At 39.2% G+C, this 26,340-nt stretch overlaps 1 protein-coding gene and 1 long non-coding RNA gene across 2 annotated transcripts in view; both read right to left on the bottom strand.

Annotated features, from left to right (window-relative positions):
- Positions 1–10,806, bottom strand: part of HMCN1 (hemicentin 1) — a 492,563-nt gene extending 481,757 nt beyond the window's left edge. Inside the window, exons 1-3 of the mRNA XM_040446605.1 lie at positions 10,694–10,806; positions 5,617–5,775; positions 4,843–4,996 (exon numbers count right to left, since the gene is read on the bottom strand). The gene's annotated coding sequence lies outside the window, so the exon portion shown is untranslated. The remainder of the gene's footprint in view (positions 1–4,842; positions 4,997–5,616; positions 5,776–10,693) is intronic.
- A 1,502-nt stretch (positions 10,807–12,308) lies between these two features.
- LOC121011848 (uncharacterized) overlaps positions 12,309–26,340 on the bottom strand; it is a 145,956-nt gene continuing 131,924 nt past the window's right edge. Inside the window, exon 7 of the long non-coding RNA XR_005781800.1 lies at positions 12,309–12,676. This is a non-coding gene — a long non-coding RNA (uncharacterized LOC121011848). The remainder of the gene's footprint in view (positions 12,677–26,340) is intronic.

The raw sequence follows: 26,340 nt of genomic DNA, 5'->3' as shown, positions 1-26,340 counted from the left end.
GGCGCCGCGCCCAATCCGGCCGCCCTCGCCGCCGCCGCCGCCGCCGCGCCGCACTCCGCTGGGGCCAGCCACTCGGGCTCCCAACTTTCCACTGTGCGCCGCTCGCTCCGGAGCAAGGAGGGCAAGCCCGGAGCGGCCTGCGGTGCGGGGGGGGGGGGGGCCCCCCCCCCCCCCCCCACTCCTCGGCGCTGGAGCCCCCACCGCCCCACTCCCGGAGAGCGACTGCTTTCTCCGCCGACTGTAGGGTCAGTGCGGGACGGGGGAAGCTCTCCCAGGGTCGGCTCCGCTCCCGCCGGCGCTGCTCCTAACCTACGGGACCCCAGTGCAAACAATGGCTTTCAAGAATGTGTGGCAAAATCCCAAACTGAGGGGACGCCACACTAACTAGCACAAAGGGAATTTTACTTTTCTACTGTGTGCAACGCGGCTGCAGAGTCTTCTTTCCTAATCTCCCCAGAAGCCAAGACGCCCCGGCCCAGCCTCCAGTCTCTCAGCCCAAGGCTCAGCCCAGCCAGGAGGGGGAGCTGGAAACGTCTCTTCCAGCAGCAGCCTCACTGTCACTCTTTGATCTCCTCAGGGACTACGGAGGGAGGGAGGGGAGAGCTGGATGGGCCAGACGCGGGAGGAAAAGGAAAGGGGCTTGTTGAGGGAAATGAGAGACACAGCAGGAACTGGGGAGCCACTGACTGTAGTTAGGAAAGGCAGGAGAAGGGAAGAAAGCTGGATGTGAAGACGAGATGGAAGTTCAGGGGAGTGGATGAGGAGAGAGAAAGGCTGCATACTGAAGAGAAAACTGATTTTTAAAGTTTCATCAGCAAGGGTCATGCTCCTGAGCAGTCTGAATCCTCTCCTTCGCACGGTGAGGCCGAATAATATCCCCATTTCACATTTCCTCCCATAGAACAACCAGGTGCCAAGTCTTAGCCAAAGATGCATTAAAAAGGTGTTCCCCCTCCATGACATTTTCTTGCTGATAAGTAAGGAAACCTCGCCCTGGAAAACATTACAAAGGCTTTCCGTGTTGTAATTGTTATATACATTTTAGAACTAATAACAGAGATAAGAAGGTAGACAAAGAAAATCAACCATAAGCTAGGGATTCCTTTCTTCATTTTAATGAAAACGTGCTTCCCTTGTGGAAAAGGAGTTGTCTGGATCCTGACCTTCTAAAGTGGGGCAAACATGCATCTTGATCGACGTTGGTTTGTGCATTAGACCACCCATCTCACCCAGAGGCCGCCTGAGGAAGAGCCAGCTCTCACCAGTATTTTACAGTCTGCAACTGTCTTCTTTTTTAGACCCAACAGCAGTGGGACGTGAGTTTATGATACCTATAAGTCATGTCACTTCAAGGAAGCAGACAGGCCATTTGGGCTGAGTGGGAATATGAGAGGAGATGGGGAAAGTACTTCCTTTCCAAGTAGTATTTACAGAATGCTATTTGAGTAGCCTCCCCCTTTGTTTATTTAAAAAGGATTGCATTATAAGTCCTAGAGTTTTCACTGAGAGCTGAGCTGTTCCAGGTGTTCAAGGAAGGTCATAGAGCCTGTGATTAAGAGTTCTGGGTCAGATACCCTGGGTTAAAAGCCCAGCTGTGACAATAACTGTATCTTCAGTAAATTACCTAACTCCATACCTTCATTTATTCCACCATAAAGACTAAGAATGATGGGGCACCTTGGTTGAGCGTCTGACTTTGGCTCAGGTCATGATCTCGCAGTTCGTGGGTTCGAGCCCCATGTCAGGCTCTGTGCTGACAGCAAGGAACCTGGAACCTGTTTTGGATTCTTTGTCTCCCTCTCTCTCTGCTCCTTCCCCACTCATGCTCAGTCTCTCTCTCTCTCTCTCTCTCTCTCTCTCTCTCTCTCTCTCAAAAATAAATAAACTTAAAAAAAAAAAAAGAAAAGAATGATAGTACCTACCTAATCAGGATTAAATGATCTATCTTGGTAAATGTTCCAGGAGCACTTGAAAAGAATGTTTGTTATTGGGTAGAATGTTCTATAAATGTCAATTAGGTCAAGTTGTTCAATAGCATTATCCCAGTCTTTCATAACTTTACTGGTTTCTGCCTATTCTGTCAGTTTTGGATAGTGGTATTGAAATTGCTGACTATAATTGCGGACTTGTCTATTTCTTAGTGCAGTTCTGTGAGTTTTTGCTTTATGCATTTTGAAGCCCTATAATTAGATGCATAAACATTTAGAGTTATATCCTCTTAACTAATTGACACCTTTATCATTATGCAGTTATCTTCATTATCCCTGGTAATATTATTTGCTCTGAAATATATCTAGCGATAGTAATGTAGCCACTCTAGCTTTTTCAATTTGTATTAGCATGATTTATCATTTTCTATCCTGTCACTTTTACCCTATTTGTGTCTTTACATTAAAAGTGTGTTTCCTGTAGTCACCATACAATTCAGTTGTGCTTTTTTTATGTAATTGAATAATCTCTGCCTTTTAATTGGGCTGTTTAGACCATTTACATTCAATGTGATTATGGATGTGGTAGGATTTAAATCGATCATCTTGGTATTTCTTTCGTATTCTCTTGATTCTTTGCTCTTTTCTTCCTTTTTTTATGCTTTCTATTGGATGTATTGAATACTTTTTATGATTACATTATATCTTCATTGCTAGCTTATTCAGGGTTTACAGTACATATCTTTACTTAATCACAATCTTCCTTCTAGGAATAGCACTAGTTCACGTATAATAAAATAACCTTAGAATTGTATATTTCCATTACTCCTCTCATGACCTTTTTGTTGTTGTCATCCATTTTATTTTACATTACTATATTTTATTTTCTTTTATTTTAAATGTTTATTTTTGAGAGAACGAGAGAGAGAAAGAGGCAGAGTGTGAGCGGGAGAGGGGCAGAGAGAGAGGGAGACACAGAATCTGAAGGAGGCTCCAGGCTCCTTGCTGTCAGCACACAGCCTGACACAAGGCTCAAATCCATGAACCGTGAGATCATGACCTGAGCTGAAGTCAGATGCTCAGCTGACTAAGCCACCCAGGGGCCCCTACATCACTGTATTTTAAACCTCACACTACACTGATGTTGTTTTGTTATTTAAATAGTCAATTACCTTTTAAAGTGATCTAAACAATAAGAAAAAAGTATATTTACCAATGTACTCACCATTCCTGGTGCTCACCATTCCTGAAGTATATATATACTTCTCTGTATAGATCCAGATTTACATGTGATACCATTTTTCTTCTGCCTGAAGGACCTGCTTTTATGGTTCCTGTAGTGAAGTTCTCCTGGTGGAAAAAATCTTTCACTTTTGTGCATTTGAAAGTCTTTATTTCACCTTTGTTTTTGAAAGCTATGTATATATATACATTTTTTTGCCGGGTAGTATATTCTACATGGATAGGTTTTTATTTTTCTTTCAGTATTTTAAAGATATTACTTCACTATCTTCTTGCTTGCCTTGTTCCCAGTAAGAAATCTCTATCGTATTTACATTTGTTACTTTATATGATCTGTATCTTTTTTTCTTTAACGCATTCAAGAGTTTTGTTATTACCACTGTGTTTAATCAGTTTGAATATGATGTGCCTTGGTGTGGCTTCCCTTATGTTTCTTGGTTTCTCCCCTCGTGTACCTAGGGATTATCAAGCTTTTCGTACCTGTAAGTAAGTATATGTTTTTCATCAAAACTGGAAATGTTGGTCTTCATTTCTTCAAATATCAATTCACATATATGAGGCCATCTGAAGTTGTTGCACAGCTCACTGATGCTCAGTTCATTCTTTTTAATTGTTATTTTCTTTTCTCGTTGGGTTTCATTTTTTGACAGTTTCCATAGCTATTTCTTCAAGGTCTTTTCTTCTCCACTGTCTATTCTATACTGTCATGTTCAGCGTAATTTTTTAATGTTTGTTTATTTATTTTCTTTTTGACATAGAGGGAGAGACAGCAAACCAAGGAGGGGCAGAGAGAGAGGGAAAGAGAAATCCCAAGCAGGCTCCACACGGTCCTCGCAGAACCTGATATGGGGCTCAAACCCACAAACTGCAACATCATGACCTGGGCAGAAACCAAGAGTCAGATGCTCAACCAAATGAGCCACCCAGGCACCACCCCCCACCAGTGTACTTTTCATCTCAGATGTTGTAGTTTTCATCTCTAGATTGGATTTGGATTTATTTATATCCTCCATATCTCATTTTTAGTGTATGAATATACGGAATACACTTAGAGTAACTGCTTGAAGGTCCTTAATTGGTAGTTTTAACATCTGTATCAGTTCTGCATCACTTTCAACTGATTTTTGTCTGCTTGTTACAGGTTGCTTTTTTTTTTTTTTTTGCTGCCTTTCGGGCCTCATATTCTTAGACTGGATGTCAGACACTGTGAATTTCACCTTTGGGGTACAGGTATTTTTGTATTCCTATAAATATTCTTGAACTCTTTCCTAAATTATTTGGAAATAGTTTGATCCTTTTGGGACTTACTTTTAAAATTTGTTAGGTCAGACCAAAGCAGTATTCATTTTAGAACTAGTTATTCCCCATTAGTGACAAAGACCCATCTGTCACTGTACCAGTACTCTGTGAATCATGAGGTTTTCCAGTCCGGCTGGTGGGGACAGACCTGTTCCCATCCCCTTGTGAGTGTGGGCACAGTTAGTTACCTTTATTCCTTTCAAGCGGTTCTTTCCTGGGCCTTAGCCAATTTTTTCACATGCATATGCTGGTCAGTACTCAGCTGAATATTTAAGAGGGACTCGATTCAGATCTCTGGAGTTTTCTATCTACATAGCTCCTTCAGGTTCTCTCTCCTGCAAACTCTAGCTTCTTAGTGTCCTTGGACTCTCACCTGTATCTCCTCAACTCTCAGCCCTGCTTGGTTCCACCTTGCTTCCGCCTCTGTACATCATGACCTGGAAACTCTCTGAAAGTGGGAAACTGGAACAATTATAAAACTCGCCTCATTTGTTTCCCATCTCTCTGGAATCATGGTCTTTCTTAGCCTGAGAATAAAATGAAAGAATGATTATTCTTCATTTAGCCCAGTGCCTAGCAATGCAGCAAGCTCTCAGTAAAAGTGAAGTATTATTACTACCCTTGCATGTATTTGAGGATACTATTTCGAAGTTTGAACCTAGGTACATATGCACCGGGGACACAATGCTTTGAAAGAAACAGATAAGTAGAGAGCTTTTTTTATTTGTTTGTTTATAGAAGGTCTTTTATAGCTTCACTAACACCCTGATATCTAAGTGAGTGGTAGCATTGAGGGACTTACTTAGGTCCACTGGGCATGGTGGTAGGGAAAGAGGGTTAAGAAAGAAAAGGAGGGGCGCCTGGGTGGCTCAGTCAGTTGAGTGTCTGACTTCGGCTCAGGTCATGATCTCATGGTCTGTGAGTTCGAGCCCCGCGTCAGGCTCTGTGCTGACAGCTCAGAGCCTGGAGCCTGCTTCGGGTTCTGTGTCTCCCTCTCTCTGCTCCTCCCCCGCTCATGCTCTGTCTCTCTCTGTCTCAAAAATAAATAAAAACATTAAAAAAAATTAAAAAAAAAAAGAAAGAAAAGGAATATTCAGTGTCTCAAAAAGCATTTGTGCTTTGATATGTATATATGTAGAATACATACATTTATCTTCCATAATCCCAGCTGCATGTCTCCACTTTAGTCTCATGTAATTGATGACAACATGATTTGTGACACTGGAGAAACACACCTGGGCTCTTCTACTCCTTCTCAATAAAGTTTGATCTCTGTTGAAATGTAGGCCTCTGGAGACAAGGTAGCCTGTGGACAGAAATCTTATTTACACTTTAAAATAAACAAGTCCCTGAAAGCAGATTTTGGCAGGCAGTCAGCAGAGAATACCAAGAATACACATTGGGAGAAAGTGGTTAGGCTAGGAAGAGGGCATGGCCCAGGGTGGGGGTAGGAAGGGTTGGGCAAAAAAGACAGTACTGCTTAAGTCAGAGTATTGCCCAGAAATACCAATATATCCGAGCTCATTTCTTGCTTTTGTTATTAAAAACAGTCTCTATGAGGTTGGAAGGAGCACTAGTCTGTGAATCCAGTCTTGCTTTAGCCACTAATTATCACAAACACATCATACTACACAATTTGGAAAATTAACTTCAGCTCTAAAATTATGTGACAGTCTTGGCGAAAGTTCCCCAGAATGCAGAGCCTGAGATGAAGGTAAGGGTATGATTCTCAGGCTGCAGGCATGAAGGATGAGAGGAATGAGGTAGGGAAGAAAGGAGAGCCAGTGCAAGAGTACATTACGAAGATGGCCTCTGCTATAAGCCACTGGTTACTGGGTCCCATGGAACTTGAAAGCCCTGATGTTAGTTGTCTCAAGACTGTTGTGAAGGAGAAAAGGGAGTGGGTATGATAAAAGGGGGAAGTACTTGCTCATTAGCTCCCCTTCTCATTGGTCAATGACTTACCTCATGGGGTCCAAACAACCCCACATTTTTGGGTCCCACATACATGGATGCTAATCTGATTTCCTTGGCATCCTGCCCCAAAACATCAATACAAAAGCCCTGGACAGAGACAGGAAACATGTAGGAGATGCCTGAGGGAAGACGCTATCAGGTTGTACCTGCCTGAAACTGGTGGGAGCTTGGATCATATCCTGAGGTCATATAAAGATACTAGAGGAATTGAAGCTAAAGAGAAAAAAAATAGTTATATTTCAGCAAAGTCACTCAGACAATGAGTGAGAAATGGAATAAAAGAGGCAAATTGGGGGAAAGGACAAAAATAGGAGTAGGCTGCAGTAATAATATTATTAACAACATTCTTCACCTAAGGAAACTGAAACTTGGAGAGTTGAAGCAATTTGCCTAAGGCCAATGTTAATGAACAGTAGAACCAGAACTTGAACCAGCTGATTGCCATGCCAGTGCTCTCCACTGCTTCCCAATGCTGCCCTCAGCCTGTAAATTTTGAGGGCTCATGAACTAAAAATAATAGCCACAGATAAGACAAGGAGAGACTGGGAGAACAATATCAAAATTATTATTATCATTCAGTTGCTTTTTATGAAGAGATCTGCATAGTAGCACCAAAGAGGCACAAGTCAAAAAATGCTCTTTAAAGGCTCTGGGGACAGAGACAGGGACAAGAGGAATAAGTGAAATAATTTTTTTTATTTACTGGGAGCTGGTTTAGTTTATCTATCCTATCATAGATCTATCCTAGACCATCCTCCCACCCCCAAATTCCTCCAGGAAGCCCTAGAAGATCCAGGAGATAGGACTTGGCAGTGGAGAAGAGATTAGCTCCTCCTGCAGATTCATATACAATGGCAGACTTTGTGGTACCATATAGCAGATTGTGGAACATCTCCAGTGTCATGCTAACGAGCAAAAATCTCTTTACATCACCTGTTCTCATCACTGTTAACCTTGGAGGATGGGGGAAATACGAAAAGGTGACATCTTTTTTTTTTAGTGTTTATTTATTTTTCAGAGCCAGGGAGGGGCAGAGAGAGAGAGACAGAGAGGGAGACACAGAATCCAAAACAGGCTCCAGGCTCTGAAATGTCAGCACAGAGCCCAACGTGGCTCGAACCCATGAACCATGAGATCATGACCTGAGCCGCAGTTGGACACTTAACCTACTGAGCCACCCAGGCGCCCAAGAAAAGGTGACATTTTTTTAAAAAGTAGTGTGGCTCATTTATAGCAAAGTCAATACTAAAACCTTCTCTCTGGGAGAACCTGGGTGGCTCAGTCGGTTAAGCACCAGACTTCAGCTCAGGTCGTGATGTCAAGGTTCATGATTTTGAGCCCTGCATCAAGGTATGTGCTGACAGCTCAGAGCCTGGAGCCTGCTTTGGATTCTGTGTCTCCCTCTCTCTCTTCCCCTCCCCCACTCATGCTCTCTCTGTCTCTTTCTCAAAAATAAATAAACATAAAAAAAGAAAAAAAGTTTTAAAATCCTCTCTCTGATTCAGTTTTCTCTCTTGAAATTCTTCTTCCTGCCCTAGACAGGATAAGATCCTGCTTGCTGGCTAAGTAGTTCAAGCGATCACCTAGTTGGAAGCATTTGTCACACTAGGCCTAATAAAGCGTAGCTCAGAAAAACATTGGCTTAAAAGAATGAGTGCTGCAGAAGATTGCCATAAAGCAGTGGGTACATACACCGCTTTCTAATAAACTGTCTCCTGCAAATCGCTAGATGGTGTGATGATGTCCTCAATGAATGATCTTTCCCAGAATGTCTGGTTCTGTATGTAATGAGGCTCAGGATTATTTTATGTTTATTTTAGCACATTTCTACAGGATAGGTAACTTGTGACTACAACTGAATTAAAAGCAGAATACTTTTGTACCAACTCTAATGGTTATACTCGGTACTGCTATGAAACTAAAAAAAAAAAAAAAATTAAAGTTAGGTTATTTTTTCTTCTCTTGTCTCCCTTAAGAAGGCAATAAAAGAATGGAAAGCCATTGTGTTGTAACTGGAAAATTAATCACATCAAATATTCTCTTATACTAATCAAGTTAAAAGTCTAGAATTAGCTTATATAAAACAGATGTGTACATGCTTATTCTCTTTTGGTACTAATGTCAAGAGAAGAAAGCACAGAATAACTATGTCATGGCATACTTTGGGGTATGTAATGCTCTGCTTTTACTTTTTGTAATAAAGCCACAAAGCCTGTGGTCAGCAAGGGGGACAGCCCCAGAAGGAGGAAAAGCACCAGGGGCCTAGTCTCTGACTCCTTACACAGTCAAAATTCCCATAGTCTGTAATGGAATGGGGAGTAAGCTGTCTAAGGAAGAGAAAACTGGCTCCCAGAGGGGGAGAAGACACAGGCAACATGTGTCTGGTAGCTTGTCCAAAGGGAGCCTCCCTTTTGGCTCAGCCAGCGTCCTAGTTCTCTAGGACTTGTGATTCTGGTTTGTGTTTCAGTTGTGATCTTTTCTATAAGGACCTCAGCTATCCACCCTTTCCCAAAATAAAGACCAAGAGACCTACAAGCTGTCTTCATGCTGCTTGAGAAAGATCGTTAAAAGTCTAAGTGAACACTTAATTGAAAGAGCCTGAACCAAGAATCCCTTTTCCTCACTTCCTGAAAAAAAATGTTGAAGAAATTAAAATGTATCCTTAATGACCCCTCTCCAGATGTCCTCCCACACGTCCATCCTCTCTCACAGGTAGCTTCTGTCCCCACAAAGTCAGGACCTTGGCAGTATCCATACATCCAGTCTCTTCTGCCACCTCATCCCAATTCAAAAGCTAGAAAGGATTTTAGACATCATTTTTCCACCCTAGGGCCTTCATTTTACAGAGAGAAACTGAGGCCCAGAGAATGACTTGTCCAAGATCTCATAAACTTTTGCAGCAGTGCTGGCAGTCGGCTTCAGACCTGAAACCATTACTCTTGCACGTCACCAGATGAACTAGCTAGTGATCATTGAGTACTTCCCATGTCTGAGGCACTGTTAAGTGCTGTCCATGTATGAACACATTTAATTACCTTTAATTCTTACTCTAAAAACCATGAGGTTGCTAATAGAATGATCCCTGTTTCACGGAAGAGGAGACTGAAGATGAGGTTCACGCAAAGAACTCAGATCATCTGTCATGATCCTCACATCTTCTTGACCTCTTCACTTTTATTCTCCTCCTTTTGTCTCCTATCCACATTGTCCCTATTATTTTACAATAAAAGTGAAAATTCTAATAATGCGACTTTGAAATATATCACTGCTTTATAGTGTACTTCAGAGTCTTGTCATTAATATAATAATACCCACACCATATAGGCCTTTCTAGGAAAAAAGAAATGATACTATAGTCTTGACTTATTTTGCTTTGTGAATTATCCATGAAGCATTCTTCGGTCTTGAATGAGTTTTCCCTGCATGTAAGCCTATTTCTGAGCTCTCTCCCTCATTATTTATCAGTTCAAACTAATTTTATATTTTCCCCACAATGCTATAAATTCCTTGAGAATAAGGGCTGTGTTTGATTCACTTTTATAAGCCCACAGTGCCCAACATACTATAGAAATTCAATAATACATAATGAACTGCTGAATGTATAATGATTAATAATAATGATAATAATAGTAATAGCCATCTAATGAGTACTTTAACATATACCTGAATATATGAACTCATATGCATGAATAGTCACAATAACCTTGTAAGATAAATATTACTTAACAATTTAAGAGACCAGCAAAATAACTCAGAACATCAAGCAACTTGCCCCAGATCACATCAGTAGTATCTGGTACAGCCAGGAGTAAACCCTAGGTCTTTGAGCCCTATTTTCAATACACTCCATTGCCACCATGCAAAATAATTTTATTACTAGACTGAATATGACATTCTTATGAAAATATTCTGAAGAGAAAATTAATCATTATAAGGCTAAAATAATTGGTTAGAATCTTATTTTATCTTTTACATGTTTATTTTTGAAAAAGTGCATGCATGCGCGCGCGCACACACACACACACATGCAAACGCACCAGTGGGGGAGGGGCCAAGAGAAAGGGGGACAGAGGATCCAAAGCAGGCTCTGTGCTGACAGCAAAGAGCCTAATGTGGGGCTCAAACTCACAAACCATGAGATCATGACCTGAGCCAAAGTCAGACACTTAAATGACTGAGCCACCCAGGCACCCCTAAACCATCTTATTTTAAACCATCTTATTTATGCAAAAATTATCTTTACTTACCTCCAGAGAGATAATTAAAAAGTTGTAGAAGTAAGGACAATTTAGCATTAAGTAGCTTTAAAAAATGCTTTCCGAAAAGGGAATAGCATAAAGCTGTGACTTATCTAGTCACTCATCTGTTGATTAAAAGGAAACATCCAGGGGCTCCTGGTTGGCGCAGTCGGTTAAGCGTCCGACTTCAGCCAGGTCACGATCTCGCGGTCCCTGAGTTCGAGCCCCGCATCAGGCTCTGGGCTGATGGCTCGGAACCTGGAGCCTGTTTCTGATTCTGTCTCCCTCTCTCTCTGCCCCTCCCCCGTTCATGCTCTGTCTCTCTCTGTCCCAAAAATAAATAAAAACGAAGAAAAAAAAATTAAAAAAAAAAAAAAAAAAGGAAACATCCATTAGTGCCTGTGACCAGTCCCTATTAACCATCAGGGGCTATGAAGAAGGGGAAGACTGATGTTCCAATATGGATTTACTTGATAGTGAAAAATATGAAAAGTATGAAAGTATAGTTTGGGTAGTAGATATAACCCATTTTCTGTTTTCACCTTTATTCTAAGTCTGATTTTTTTTAAGGGTGAAATCTTTCTTCTCTTTTTATACACCTTCCTCCCATATCTTCAAAGTACGGGCTTTCCTAGGCTAAGGCTTTGATTACAGATGTAAAGAGTGTCAGAATTCAGGGAGGGGAAAGAGCTTTGAAAATCAGAAAACACCTACTATTCCAGACAGCTGGGAATCTGTCCTAATTTTTAAAAACAGAGGAAGAATTCTAACTTCTTATCTTACATTCCAACATTGACCAACTCTCTTTATCAGAATATTTCCCCCTTATATTTCTTCTAATATAATTTAAGACTCTCTTCTTTTTCCATTTTCAGAAGAACTACAGCTGGTCACAACCTTCCACATATTTTTTTCTATACCAGTTAAAGAAAGAGGAAAAGTGTTGATTTCAATAACAATAAACTGGATTCAACTTTTTGCCTTCACTTTTTAATTTAAATATCTTAGTCTTATTCAAAAAAACATTAATCAAAATAAAATAACTAATTCCAGGTTCCTCTAAGAATATAAGGGAATATATCATGAAAACCAATTTTCTTTCTTTGTTTCCTATTTATTTTCAGCCTACACTCAGTTAAAAATCCAGTTTTGTGGGGTTTTTTTTAATGTAAGTAAAAAGGAAGCCAATGTTGGGGCACCTGGGTGGCTTAGTTGGTTAAGTATCCGACTCTTGATCACAGCTCAGGTCATGATCCCACAGTTTGTGAGATCCAGTAGAAGCCAACTGAAAGAACTCCCAGTGGTCAAATCTGGAACAATTTATGAGCAACAAAATAACAAAACATCAAGGGGCGCCTGGGTGGCTTAGTCGGTTGAGCGTCCGATTTCGGGTCAGGTCAGGATCTCACAGTTTGTGAGTTCGAGCCTCGCGTCAGGCTCTGTGCTGACAGCTCAGAGCCTGAAGCCTGTTTCGGATTCTGTGTCTCCCTCTCTCTGCCCCTTCCACACTCATGCTGTGTCTCTGTCTCTCAAAAATGAATAAATGTTAAAAAAAAAAAAAACATTGATTATAATCCACAGTGTGAAATAAATATCGCAGAGCCCATTAGGATACAAATACTGAACAAATAAACAAGTAAATGACTCTTCTCCTATGCAGAAGAGTTGTAAATAATATAGGTACATAACCCCATGTCAAAAACATGGAAGATAAATACCCACCCCTCAAACGTGGGCTGCACATAGTGACTACCCCTCAAGAATACAGTAAAGAAAGGGGGGTAATAACTTTACAGGGGAGAAACCTGGCCAGTGCTAACTCCACCACGTGATCAAAGTTAACATCAACAATGAGAAGTTAGTTGATAGCACATACTCTGGATATGACGTGATGAGAAAACCATCTGTCGTCTTCCTTCCAAGAATAGCCTCAAGACTTCTTGTCATGGTCTAGAGAATCCTAATGTGCAATATGCTATCCTGGATGGGATTCTAGAACAGGAAAGGAGTATTCAGCAAAAGCTGAGCAAACATGAACCAAGTGTGGTGGAATTCAGTTAATATTTAGTTAATAGTGGTTCACTAGTTGTAACAAATCTATCAGAACAATGAAAGATGTTAATACTAGGGGAAAATGGCTAAAGAGCATAAGGGAACTTTTTGTACTATCTGCACAATTTTTCCATAAATCTAAAACCATTGTAAAATAAAAAGGCTATTTATAAAACAAATAGCAAAAGTAGCCCCCAAACCATTTTTAATGAGGCATGACTATGATAGCATCAAGAAATCCAACTAATTTTTATTAGTCATTTGCCATTCACAAAATAAAATGAATTAAATAGTTCATGGTAATTCGTGAGTGTATTTTACCAGCAGAGTCATGTCTTAAAAGACTGAACATCTGAAAGAAATTCTATTGGGCCTTTTGGAAATCAGACTAAAGGCATTATATAGCATAAATAAACATTGAAAATGTACCCTAAGGCAATAATGCTACTGTCGCTCACTGCCATATGGCAAATGAGGCATTGCTGCTTAAGCAAAGCTTAGAAAGTATGGTGTCACTACTGAAACACTGAGGATGGAAGAGATCCATGATTATTGAAAAAAGAAAAATTCTATAATAAATTGTAACTACTACCTCCATCAGAACAGCATGCTAATGAAACCAGAGTAATTAGCATGTGTACCACTTAGTTTGACTATGGTGTTGGTGACCAACTCCAGCCCAATACCAGCTTGTGGACTTGTAGCCACTAGTCAACGTGGTACGAGAGTGTGCCAAGGGAGCATAAACCTAAACCTTCCCTGGAAAAGCTGCTTAAACAGAACACCTTGTTGATGACAGACCAGGTGTGTTATTTTCTTACAGAACTTGAGCTGCATTAGCCTGTAAATGACCCTGGTGGGCAAACTTTGCTGAGATTTGATGGACAAAATCTTAGCCAAATTCTTCCACTCACACTGCAGCTAATCCCAAGTCCCTCAGTAGAGGATTTTCTGTACTGCATTGAAAGCATCTCTGTAAATTTCTTTTGCTGTGACTTATAGGCTGGCCAAAAAGCTAAACATCAAGAGTGCACAGAAAAAGGTTTCTTCCCACTGGACTTGTAGTTTATGCCTTAAAGTTGATTTTTCTAAACACAAATGCACAATGAATTATTGGAAACATGAAAACTCATTCAGCCATCCCCAAAGGGTATTTTTAACGCTAAATATTTAGCTATATGCTGAAACAGTATAAAATTAGAACCATATTTAACAGATGTTGAAAAAAATGGCATTGTGCCAACTAATTCAAACCCCTAACATTGCTGCTATCATCCTACGTAAGCACCAAATAATCAGTGATGAAATAACTACACACCAACATTGACAAAATAAAATTCGGAGATATCCAGTGTGTAACACATGCACACTGAGTCACAATTTGTGTTATATGTTTCAACTGAGTTCAGCCTAAAGAAAATCATAGTCTCGGTGTTTGTGACTTAGTTCTCTCAAGTGGCTCATTTCACCCAACCAGCAATTAATCAATAATACTTTAATTTCCCTAATCTAACTTTTCACAAATCCAGTATCTTTACCAACTTAAGTAAGCCTCAGAACTCTCCTACGGAAAATTCAGGAATAGCGTTTGTCTTCCACTAATGCAAAGCTATGAAGACTAAGCTCATCGATTCAAGGCTGCCCTAAAACTTGCAGAAAGGCCAGAAACTAGTTTCCAATGTGGTAACAGAAGCATTCAGAGAAACCATGTGCAAAAAATGATTGCATTCTAAATGGGAGGGAAGCGTGAGAAGTTTTCACCCCTACCCTCAGCTTCTGCCCCAACCTGTGTGTGTGTATATTTGATCAGCTTTTATTACTTGTAAGTCATTCAATGGACAGTCGCGGAGAACCTTCTCTATGTTAGACACTAGGAAAATACCATGAAGAGATGGTAACCTCCCATTCACATTATAAGCAACAAAAATGTAGAGCTTTTGTGAGTGTTCTAGAGTTTTCATTAATTCTTATCAGAGATGTTGGAGTTTTAATAATCAACATTATGTCTTATCTTTGCTTCTACTATGTGACTAGTCTTATTTGCGTGGAACAACAACAACAACAACAAATTACAACCCGAGATTTCTACTAAATAGGTATTTTATTCTTAATGGTTTAGGATCAGAAGAGGTATTAGGAAAAGTGTGAGAACTAATATTGCCCTCTGCTGGCAGATCCTTCAAGTAAAAAGCATTGTATTTGTTTTGCCATTTTACCCTATTCACAGTCACTGGGGATACATTTTGTCATTAAGAGATTGGGGCTTGCTTCTTATAAGTAATATTTGGAATTCCTTCTGAAACAAAGTCCAAAGTGTCTAGGCAGTGATGGTAATCACAATCAACACCAAAATAAATACTTTTTAAAGTATAACTCTACCGACATGATAAGACATTGTCTCACAGCCTAGTGGTTCAAAATTCAGGGACATCTTAATCTTACTTTATTGACCCTGAACCTAATCATCCAAGACTCTCTTGGCTTCTGCTAACTAGGGAGCTCTGAAATTTGAGTAGCTCACAGAATAGACAACTATGCCTCTCTTTTGACCATTGGGATGTATGAACTTGTTCCAGTTAAAACTTCAGATGTGGCATGAGGTTTGGAGATGGGGATCTCAAGATCTTTGTAGACACTTAGTTTTAGATGATCCTATGTTAATATACTGAGAGGCTTAATAAAATAAAGCTCTTTGTTAGATTTGAATCTGCTTGGGATTTGCTTCCATTTTTTTTAAATGAGTTTCTCTTTTTTGATAAATGTAGATGAATTCAAGAAGATTTTCTTGGGCGCCTAGGTAGCTCAGCTGGTTAAGCATCTGACTTTGGCTCACGAGTACAAGCCCCACTTTGGGCTCTGGGCTAACAGTTCGGGGCCTGGAGCCTTTTTCAGATTCTGTGTCTCCCTCTCTCTCCGCCCCTCCCCTGCTTGTGCTCTCTCTCTCTCTCTCTCTCTCTCTCTCTCTCTCTCTCTCTTTCTGTCTCTTCCAAAAATAAATAAACACCTTTAAAAAAGAAGATTTTGTTGTGAACAAGGGCTCTCTTATTGCATCTTTGTGTCTCTAGCACTTAGCTCAGTGTTGTATATATAATACATATTTAAGAAAGGCTTGTTGAATGGGTAAATGAATTGGCCTATTTCCTTTACTATGTTTAATGAAATAAATCCTTATTTCACAATAAAATGCTCAAGGTGGAATATGGTATGGTATGTAGGAGAACATATGCTTTGGAGTTGGACAGACTTGGACTTAAATCCTAGATTTGATACCCAGCTGAGTGGTAAGAAAGCCGCCTGATGTCACCAAGCTGCAGTTTTCTCATCTGTAAAATAAGAAACACTCTACTTTCTTCCTGTGTTGTTGTAAGGGATTATATGAGATAAAATATGTGACGTGTCTGGCACATAAAGGGCTTTCAAAAATTTCATTCTCTTCCTTTTTTCCTTTTCCGTTTAGGTAAGTTTCTAACTTCTTTCTTTTTTTTTTCTTTTTTAATGCTTACTTTTTTTTTTTTTTTTTTTTTTTTTAGAGTGAGAGACAGAGAAAGAGCAGAGGAGGGACAGAGAGCGAGGGAGATACGAAATCCAAAGCAGTCTACAGGCTCCAAGATGTCGGCACACAGCCTGTTCCAGACTCAAAACCCATGAACTGCAAGACCATGACCTGAGCTGAAGTCAGAAGCTTAACCTACTGAGCCACCCAGTTGCCCCATCTTTTTAATCGGGACTGTAGAACAAATTATGTTCTACATATGTAGAACATCCATTTTGAGAAGAAAATCAAGGAAATGTGTTGTAATTACACTATTCATTTAAATTTCCAAACCTTTGTTTTCCCACCAGAATAAGAATATGTATACAGTGGTCCCTCCTTGGAATGTGCTCCAAGACCCCCAGTGAATGCCTGAAATCATAGACAGTGTCAAGCCCAATATATACTATGTTTTTTCCTATACCTAGCTACCTATGATAAAGTTGAATTTATAAATGAGGCACAGTAAGAGATTGACAATAATAAGTAATAACAAAGCAGAACAAGCATAATAATTTATTGCAATAAAAGTTGTGTGAATGTGGTCTCTCTCTCAAAATCTGTTACCGTACTGTACTCACCCTTCTTTTGAAGATGTACGATGATAAAATGTCTACGTGATAAGATGGAGTGAGGGAAATGACAGCAGGCATTGTCACCTAGCACAAGGCTGCTATTGACCTGAGGATTCCTCAGAAGGAAGATTACCTGATTCCAAACCACAGGTGACTATTCGTAACTGAAACTGCAGAGAGCAGTTTCAAAACCAAGGATATGGAGGGACTGCTGTATATAAGCTCCCATATTTTGCCTGCTTTAGAGCTTCTGCTGACTTTAAAGTGGGTTACCAATGGTAGAAAAGGTACTAGCGGGATTTATGTTATTTACCTTCATTTTCCACTTATGTGAAAGTGGAGAAATTATAACGCCTTCCATGAGATTAAGGACTTGCAGGTTTCAAAATGCTTTAATCTGTACTCTCTTCCTTCACTCTGACATTAGTTCCATTTTAAAGAGAAGGAGACTGAGAGGAGAGAAAGGGGACTGCCAAATGTGGGAAATAAAACCAGAAGTCCCGTGTTCTGACTTGTCCAGAGCTCATTCCTGACCCATCTGGATGCATTGTATTGTGCGTTCGCCTCAGGAGCTACCATTACATGCTCACCAGTGCTCCCTGCCCTGCACTTTGGGCATTGCATCCTGGAACCAAGCCCTCTCATGTTGCCAATGGGATTGCGGTCTACTAGTTAAAGGAGACAACCAAGTCATGAGTCCTGGGGCTCATTTTTTTGTTTTCTCAGTGACTCACAATGAGACATGTGAAGAGTTGTCTGGAATTAACTTTTCCAGCGTTTTACAAAGCCTGAATGCCCTCGGTGGTATTTTTAACAATTCTGGGGAAGTTCTCAGTTTATTTTCAACATTAAAGATGCTACAGCAAGTGTGAGCAGAATGGAAAAGTTGAAGTTCTTGTCTGTAGGGCTACAGACTCAAAGTCTCCATTAGAAACAGCTGTGCCTGTAAGTTTTCTTCTGTGATGCATTTATTGACATTCTTGTTGTGTTGCCAGTGCTAGCTGGTGGCCAGCTGTTCTCATGATATTTTAATTAAAGAAGCTCCCACACTATCAAGAGATATTCTGTGCAAAGATGTACAACACCTGTGTGCTGCTGTTCCTGTACCAGACCTATCTCCATGTCTAGTCCCAAACAATATAATTCACTCTTACCCTTGCTGCCCCGCATCCCAAATAAAGTGTATTAAGCTGGGATCGCTGTACCTTTAAGGAAATTTTATCGCCCGGGAATTGTATGCAAAATTGAGTGTATGTATGTGTGTGTGTGTGTGTGTGTGTGTGTATATATATATATTTTTTTTTTTAAGAGGGGAAGGCTTGTACTTTGAACAGATTCTCAAATGATTCGTTATTTGGAAAAGGGCTAAAGTAGATTGGTAAGATAGGAGACCCCTTTATATTAATTTCCTTTGGAAACAAAATAATTGTTTCTTGTCTTAAAAACCTCAGTCAACAATGGGAGGCTTCTGAGGGTAAGTTAAAGACTAAACAAAGTAAGGATAAAAACATGGGATAGGAAAGTTAACCACAAATAATGCATATGCTAAAAGGCAACAGATGAGGAATCTCTTGAAAAGAATAAGTTATAAAAACGAAACTTTACCACCATAATTTTACCTTAGTTAGCATATTAACAGTCAATGTATGTATCAACTTCTAGAAGAGGCTTTCTAAAAGGCAAATGTCGTCTTTCAAGTTTTTAAGCTCATGCTATGTCCAAAAAGAAAATACATATTTAATTTTAGTAAATGATAATGTATTAATCAATGGATCATAATTTGCCAGTATGACCTACTTTTCTCTGCTCATCTTTCCACTGACCAAATAAAGTAGCCATTTCAAAGTCATTGTCCATCTTCCTTCTCGATCATAGTAAAGAATTTCAGAAGTTCTAAAGTTGCCTTACAATACTCAACACCAAAATGTGGCATGGAATTGGCCAGACTCATCAATATATTCCCCCAAATTGCCTTCAAGTTTGGAATTTAATGAGAAATCTCATTTTAATTCCTACAGATATACACGGCATCCTACCTCCACCTCCTCTTCCTATCCCTACCTCCATTTTATCCTTTCCTTCTCCAACATTCCTCCTGGCCTTGCCTCTGCTCCCCACGTCCCCTCACCCTCTTTCCCCACAACAACAGAAAAAAATAACATGAAGAGTAGACTCTCTTCAGAGGTAGAGAAGTTAGCCCGGGACTTTATTCAATAGCATAGTAATTGAAGAAATGTTCTCGGATTTGTGGCAACAATTTCTAGAGCCTCACCATTTCCACCTTCTTTATCCTACCCCATTTCCTTTCTCTTCAAGAATCCCTCAGTGACTAATTGCTTTTAAGAAGCCCTAAGAAAAACCACTTTGTCACAAACCTAATGCTTCTTACTACCTTCAATTTGGCCAATACTACCTTTGAGAAGAGAAACAACAAAAATAAGGAAAGGGAACCATGACCACCTTTTTTTCTTCCCTGGTCCTCTCTGAAAGAAGAAACTGTTAGACAGATAATGGGAAAGGGCCAGATAAGCAAGAAAATGGCAGCAAAATGTACACATGTACACACCTTGCACGATAGGCAAATTTAGGGTTGAAAGAATAATTGAATGGTAAAATGAATTCCATGTTAGTAGTGAAATGACAATGCTAACACCTAAGTTTGGGGAAAGAGTTATACTTGGCTCACTTCTAGTAAAAATCTCAATTTCTTATCCCTATAGGTTTATTAGCAAAAGAATGGAGCACAACCAGGCAGTAAAAAGTTACTGCCTTGAAGAAAAAAGTGGGTTCTACAATAAAATGTATAAACTTTGTTTCTTCAATGCCTGAGGCATTGTTTCCAGAAGCTTTTCTAGCCTAGTATTATGTGCACATACAGAATATCAAAATAAAACTTTAAGTGGGAAATTTAATAAGGTTCATTCTTTTTAAAAGAAAACTGGTTTTAGTGTGAGATGCATGCCAGTCCTCAAGATCTATGATTTATCCCAACAATGGTAAAAATGTTTACACTTACTATGTGGTTCAGGAAAATTTAATAATTAGCTCAAAGTTCTACGATATTTCTGTATTATGTCAAATCTAACAAAATTCAGTCAAGATTTAAACAACATTCATCAAATGTTTTAAGACTTCCTGAAATTCCATCTCCTCCACAAAGACTTGCCTCAGTAAGGTAGCAATTTCCTGCCCTCTTACCCTATCCTTGTCTTCTCAATATAACATTCATAAATCTGAACCCATTTTAAGTACTTTAAGGGAAACAATGGAGTTATGCCAGAAGACCAAACGATATGTGAAGCCCTGATTTTCAAAGGAGTGGGGAGCAGGAGAAACAAAATATGAGGTCTTTAAACCAAAGGCTACATCTTACTTTTTTTATTGCCAGTACATAGTATAGTGTCTGTAACATGAATGAATGAGTAAACAAATGAATGAAGAAATCCATTCAAACAGATTCTGAAAACCATAGACTGGCAAATATAACATCTACCTTTTCTTGAAATGAGAAATATGTCAATGAACTATTTACCCTTTAAAAAGAAAGAGAGCCTGGATTCACTGAAAACAAATCATGTCATGCTAAACCCATCAGGATTGTACTCTCTGCTCTGCTCTGATCAACTTGGATCAAAACACAATCAGCATACTCATCAAATTTGTGAATGTTACAAAATTGGTGAGGACACTAGATGATACAATGGGGTTTCTACTTTATTTCAAAAGTATAACAAACAGATTGGCAGCACTATATTTAAACTTTAACAAAGAGAAATGTAAATGTCTTCAGATTCATGAAAATAATTTAAAATTCAAGATGAGAGAATCTGGATTCAATGATGTGAAAAATGTGGTATGGTAGGGTATGTTACAGTATGGCATGACATGAAAAAAACAATGCAAAGGTTTCAATGACTTCAGGTCAGTATGAGCCAATGATGTGAGATGGCTCCTAAAAAAGTTAATTGAAATTATAGTATTAATAGAAATATTCTATACAGATCATAAGAGCAAACAGTCCACTGTATTTTGCTGTAGATACAATCCATCTTTGCCCTCTGATGTGACACTTTAACAGAAATGCTGACTGAATGGAGACCATTGAGAAGAGCATGACCAAGATGGTGAGAAATCTGGGGCATTCAAGATGAGGGAGATGAATATTAACGATCAGGTTTGTTTTTATTTATTTATTTGACTTAAAGGCACAAAAATATAGTAATCATAATACTTGGTTTACGACACATTCTCTTATTGATCCACAAATGTTCTTAACTGTTTATTTTTATGTTTGATTATTTGCTTGTCTGTTTTTAATGATGTAGCAAAATCCCATGAACACACCAGCCTAAAAGAAAATAGGAACTTGGCAACAATTTACTTCCACTTCTGTCAGTGGCCACAAGGTGGCTCTGGCAGGAGGCCACAAAGATAGCTCCCATTCTTACAGTATGGTATTGAAATTCTGCCAGTGAAAGTGGTATCCTCCTCTTGAAACTAGACCAATGTAACTGCCTTGACCAATAATGTTTGGCCAAAGGGACTATGCAGCTATACTAGATCATAAAGGTGATAACACACGTCTGCTTTTCTCCCTTAGGATGCTTGCTCTTGGGATGCAGCCATCATGCTGTGAAGAAGTGCACATTAGCCCACACTGAGAATCCATGTGGAGACGCTACATTTAGGTGTTCCAGCCATTAGCCAACATCAACAGCTAGACATCCCCAGATTATTTTAGTTCCCAACTGCCAAAATCTCAGCCCATTCTTCCAGTCTGCTCAATTGAGGCTCAGACATCACGAAGCAAACCCAAAATATCCACATCATTTCTTGTCCCAATCTCTGATGCATAGACTCTGTGAACACCATTAAATGGTTGTTTTATGACACTAAGTTTTGGGTGGTTTGTTACACAGAAGTAGTAACTGGGTACCAGTATGTGGTCATCACCAGGCATTTCCCTGTTGCACTCAACTTAAACCATCTTCTTGTATGTTGTGTTTATCTATTCTTTCATTTCATCCTTCATAATTAGATCTCATCTTCAAGTAAGCTTAAAAGTATAGTTTTAATTTTGTTCTACTTTATAAAAGGGTATCATATTTAATGTATGCTTTTAGAACTTATTTTTTCATTTAAATTACATTCATATTATCCATCCTTATTGCAATTGTTCAATAATTTTGACTGCTAAATAATATTCCATTGAATAAATATACTCTAGTGTCCACTCTCCTGTCAATGGGATGTTAGGTTTTCCTAGGTTTTTGCTAGCGTGAATAGTGCTGCCAGGAACATTCTCATATATACCTCCTGGAGTATTTATACAAAAGTTTATCTTGGGAATAAAAGTAAGAAGGACACTACTAGAAAGCAAGATATGTAAATTTTTGGTCAAATATGTTTAAAAGTGTGGTAAGGAAGACAATTACAATTAAGGCATAATATAAAGAGCCAGCCCTAGAGCCAGATGACTTTCGAGGAATCCAAGTTTTGCAGCTCAAAGGTCATATGACCATAGATAATTCATTTTGTTAATCTACAAGAATTTCTACTGAGATTTAATTTGGCAATATGAAATCTCTTTATAAATTACAGTGATAAAAATATGGCATTATTTGTAAGAATAGATGTATTGGTTTCGTGTGTTACTGCAGGAAAAAAATTAAAACCAAAGGCTGGAAGCTACACTAACTCAGATGTTGTACCAAAGATAAAAAAGAACTTTTAGCAATTTAACCTACCCAACAATAGAACAAGCTTCTTGGAATGGTTGAGTTAAGACTGGGTTTGGGATCTCCCTGCAATACCAGGTCAGGCAGGTGTGTGGAGAGGGTCACAATGAAAGAATGATGGGCTAGGCTTCAGGACTGAATAGATGTGAAGGATTCTTAGCCAAAAAGCCAAGAACAGAAGCATGAGTAAGGGGACATACCCAGGCAAATCATTTACCTCTTTCAGTTATACTGTGTTATGGATTGAATCATGACCCCACTCCCCTCAAAAAAAAAAAAGGTACGCTAAAGTCCTAACCCCTGGTACCTATAGTGTGACCCTATCTGGAAACAGACTCTCTGCAGATATAACCAAATTAAGATGAGGCCTTAGGTTTGGCCTTTAATCCAATATAACTGGTATCCTTATAAGAGGGGAAGACAGCCATGAGAAGAGAGACCCCAAAAGAAGCAGAGATTGGAGTTAGGCTTCACAAATTAAAGAATATCTGGAGTGACCAAAAACTGAAATTAACAAGGAGGGACCCTCCTCTAGAGACTTCATAGGAAGTGTGGCTTTGCCAACACCTTCATTTCAGTATTCTAGTCTCCAGAACTATGGGAGAAGAAATTTCTGTTGTTTTAAGCCACCCAGTTTGTGATAATTTGTCATGGCAGCCCAAGAAAATAACACACTTAGTTATTAAGCATCTAAGGAGGCATAGACAATTCCCTATGATTATACAGTTGTAAGGCAGGGATGCTGTAAAAGAGATAACTTCACTGAAAGAGACTTTGGACATGATGATCCCTAAAGGTCCTTCCTGATTCTGTGATTCTCCAATGCACTGATCCAGTAAGATTCTCACACCAATAGACACATAGAATAGATAGGTAGATTGCAGTTAATGGGTTAGAAAGGCCAGACAAGGTGATTAATGCATGAATTCATTTAAACCCCACAAATCTTCAATCAGATGTGCTCAGCTTCCCACGATAACATAGGTGTCTATGTATCTGTATCCATGAGTTCCAACATTCTCTTCTGGCAAGATGCAGGAAGGGGACAGTAATAGATTAACTCTGTGGTAACTATTGGGGATAATTAGCTACAGAAAAAGTAGAAAACAAAATATGAATTTGAAAAATTTGTGTTTCTCAAGTATTTTGTCCTGCCAACAAATTTCTTGCCAAGAGATTAAGGAGGAGGAGGAGGAGGAGGAGGAGGAGGAGAAAGAAGGAAGGAAGGACTTTAGGATATATAACACCACTTCCTGAATTGAGGGCCAGGAGTCAGAAAGTCCCAATTATTGAACTAATCTCTGCACTATCAAAATAATAAAGCAAGAAAATGATTTTCAAAAAATTAGAAGTTGCCAATGATACATTTATCTCAATGATATGTTCACAGTGCTTTAGGAAAGCTATTAATGGTACATGATTCACATCTCTGTTTAATCTAACTTTCTGTTCAATATTTGCATAGTTTTATAAATGTCAATATGTTCTTACATTACATAGTCTCTCATGGATTATAAACTCTGAAAGGGGAAGACACTCTATTTTGCAGATACACTATGCCACCAGACATTTGGAGATTCCTAAATTAGAACAAATAGTGATTTCGTTAACTATCATAGTGTTTTGTCTGTAAACTAAGGGTGCTTTTTTTGTTTAATAAGTTAGCTCAAAAGGCTGAGCTCTTTTTTTTAAATCTTTTTTTAAATGTTTATTTTTGAGAGAGAGAGAGCGCGTGCGCACAAGTGGGGGAGGGGCAGAGAGAGTGGGAGACATGGAATCTGAAGCAAGCTCCAGGCTCCGAGCTGTCAGCACAAAGCCCTACCTGGGGTTCTAACACCTGAACTGTGAGATCATAACCTGAGCTGAAGTCAGATGCTTAACCGACTAAGCCACCCAGGAGACCCTAAGCTCTTTTTTTTTTTTTTAATGTTTATTTTTGAGAGAGAAAGAGAGAGAGAGAGAGAGAGAGAGAGAGAGAGAGAGAGACAGCAAGATAGCGAGCAGGGGAGGGGCAAAGACAGAGGGGGAGAAAGAGAATCAGAAGCAGGCTTTTCACTGATAGTAAGTAGTGAGCCCGATGCAAGGCTTAAACTCATAAACCATGAGATCATGACCTGAGCCAAAGTTGGATGCTCAACCGACTGAGCCACCCAGATGCCCCCTACAGGTGCTTTTTAATCTCCCTCATGGAGGTGTTGTGTTGATTAAATAAGCAAGAACAAGGCACTTGCCCAGTGGCCATCAGTAAATCTCCATTAAATATCAGCTCCAGGTATCATACCAAGACAAGTATTGAGAGTCAGTATTTGTGCTTAAAATTAAATGTGGGAAATGCTAAGATCTTTACCCCCATAATGAAATGCTGACAAGTGGCAGAGTACAGAGTAACCTCTATAAAGCAGAAGCTTGGAACACAAAAATGGATGGTTTAGACCAGGGCTCTTCTACCCAGTTAGCTATATGACCTCAGATAAGTTGTCCAGCTCTCTTATCATCAGTTGTCTTACCATACGAGTTATTTTCAGGGTCATTATAGGAGTATTAGGTACAGTACTTATAAAACATCTAAAGTTATGACTGACACACAGTGAGCATTTGATAAATAGTAGTAGTAAATCCAAGGGGGTCTTCAGTCCATGTTGTCTCATCTCAAAGGGTTCCTCTAAATACTTTCCATTCTTCTGTACACACTCTTATTTTATCTAATAATTTCAGTTCCTTTTCCATATCATTATATACATGTTTATGTCATGTCTAGATTACTAAAAATATCATACAATTAATTTTTAAAAATTAAATGCCTTCTTAACGGAAAGTATCCAAAACTGGAAAAAGGAAAAAAAAAAAATGTAGATGGCAAGTTCTGTCGGTATCATACACTTGAAAGCCCATCCGAGGATTACGTAGGAGATGTCATTGTTTAATTTACTGTTTACTGCTGACTACAGGTCCCAGACCTGTGATGTTATCATAAAATGTATAGGCTTTTGTCCAGTAAAGATGCAAATAATGTGTTTTGCAAAACTGATAATCCCAAAGGTGATGGTTATTTCCCTGTAGGATATTAGCCAGTTTTTTGTATCTAGTTCAGTAATGCTTTCCTAACATGTATTTATTAAATTGCCTATAAGTATCTTAAGTCTTCAAATGCTCTTTGAAGTCTTTTCTTTTTTCTTTTAGGTTTGTTTGTTTGTTTGTTTGTTTTGAGAGAGACAGAAAGTGCGAGCGAGGGAGGGGCACAGAAAAGGGGAGAATCTCAAGAAGGCTCTGTACTGTCAGTGCACAGCCCAGGCAGGACTCGTACTTTTAAAACTGTGAGATAATGACCTGGACTGAAATCAAGAGTTGGACGTTCAATCGACTGAGCCACCCAGGCGCCCGTCTTTGACCCAGTCTTAACATCTTCCCAATTCCCTCGCTAATAAATGAGTGAATGAAATCTTCAAAAGGTGTTCATTTTATACTTGCATGTAAGGCACAATTTTAATTTTCTAAAAATTATATATTAGCCACCCTGAGAAAGCTTATTAGGAATCAATTATCATAATCTTTTACAAAATGAAAAATTATTTGGTAATGTGAATTATCACTTTCTACTTCATCTGTTAAATCAGAGTTTTCCTGTGTTTTCTTATAGCTGGGCGTTCTTGTGTTCAGGCCACTGGCATGATCAATTACAGCTGACACTTGTGGCCTCAAGATAAGTTGGCAGAAGTTCTAAGATCTCTTATACAACTGTATTCACAATGAATTCAAAAT

This window comes from Herpailurus yagouaroundi, unplaced genomic scaffold (genome assembly GCF_014898765.1).
Source record: "Herpailurus yagouaroundi ecotype Mexico unplaced genomic scaffold, PumYag 195, whole genome shotgun sequence".
Taxonomy (NCBI): Eukaryota; Metazoa; Chordata; class Mammalia; order Carnivora; family Felidae; genus Herpailurus; species Herpailurus yagouaroundi.
This window is presented reverse-complemented; position numbering and strand designations above follow the sequence as displayed.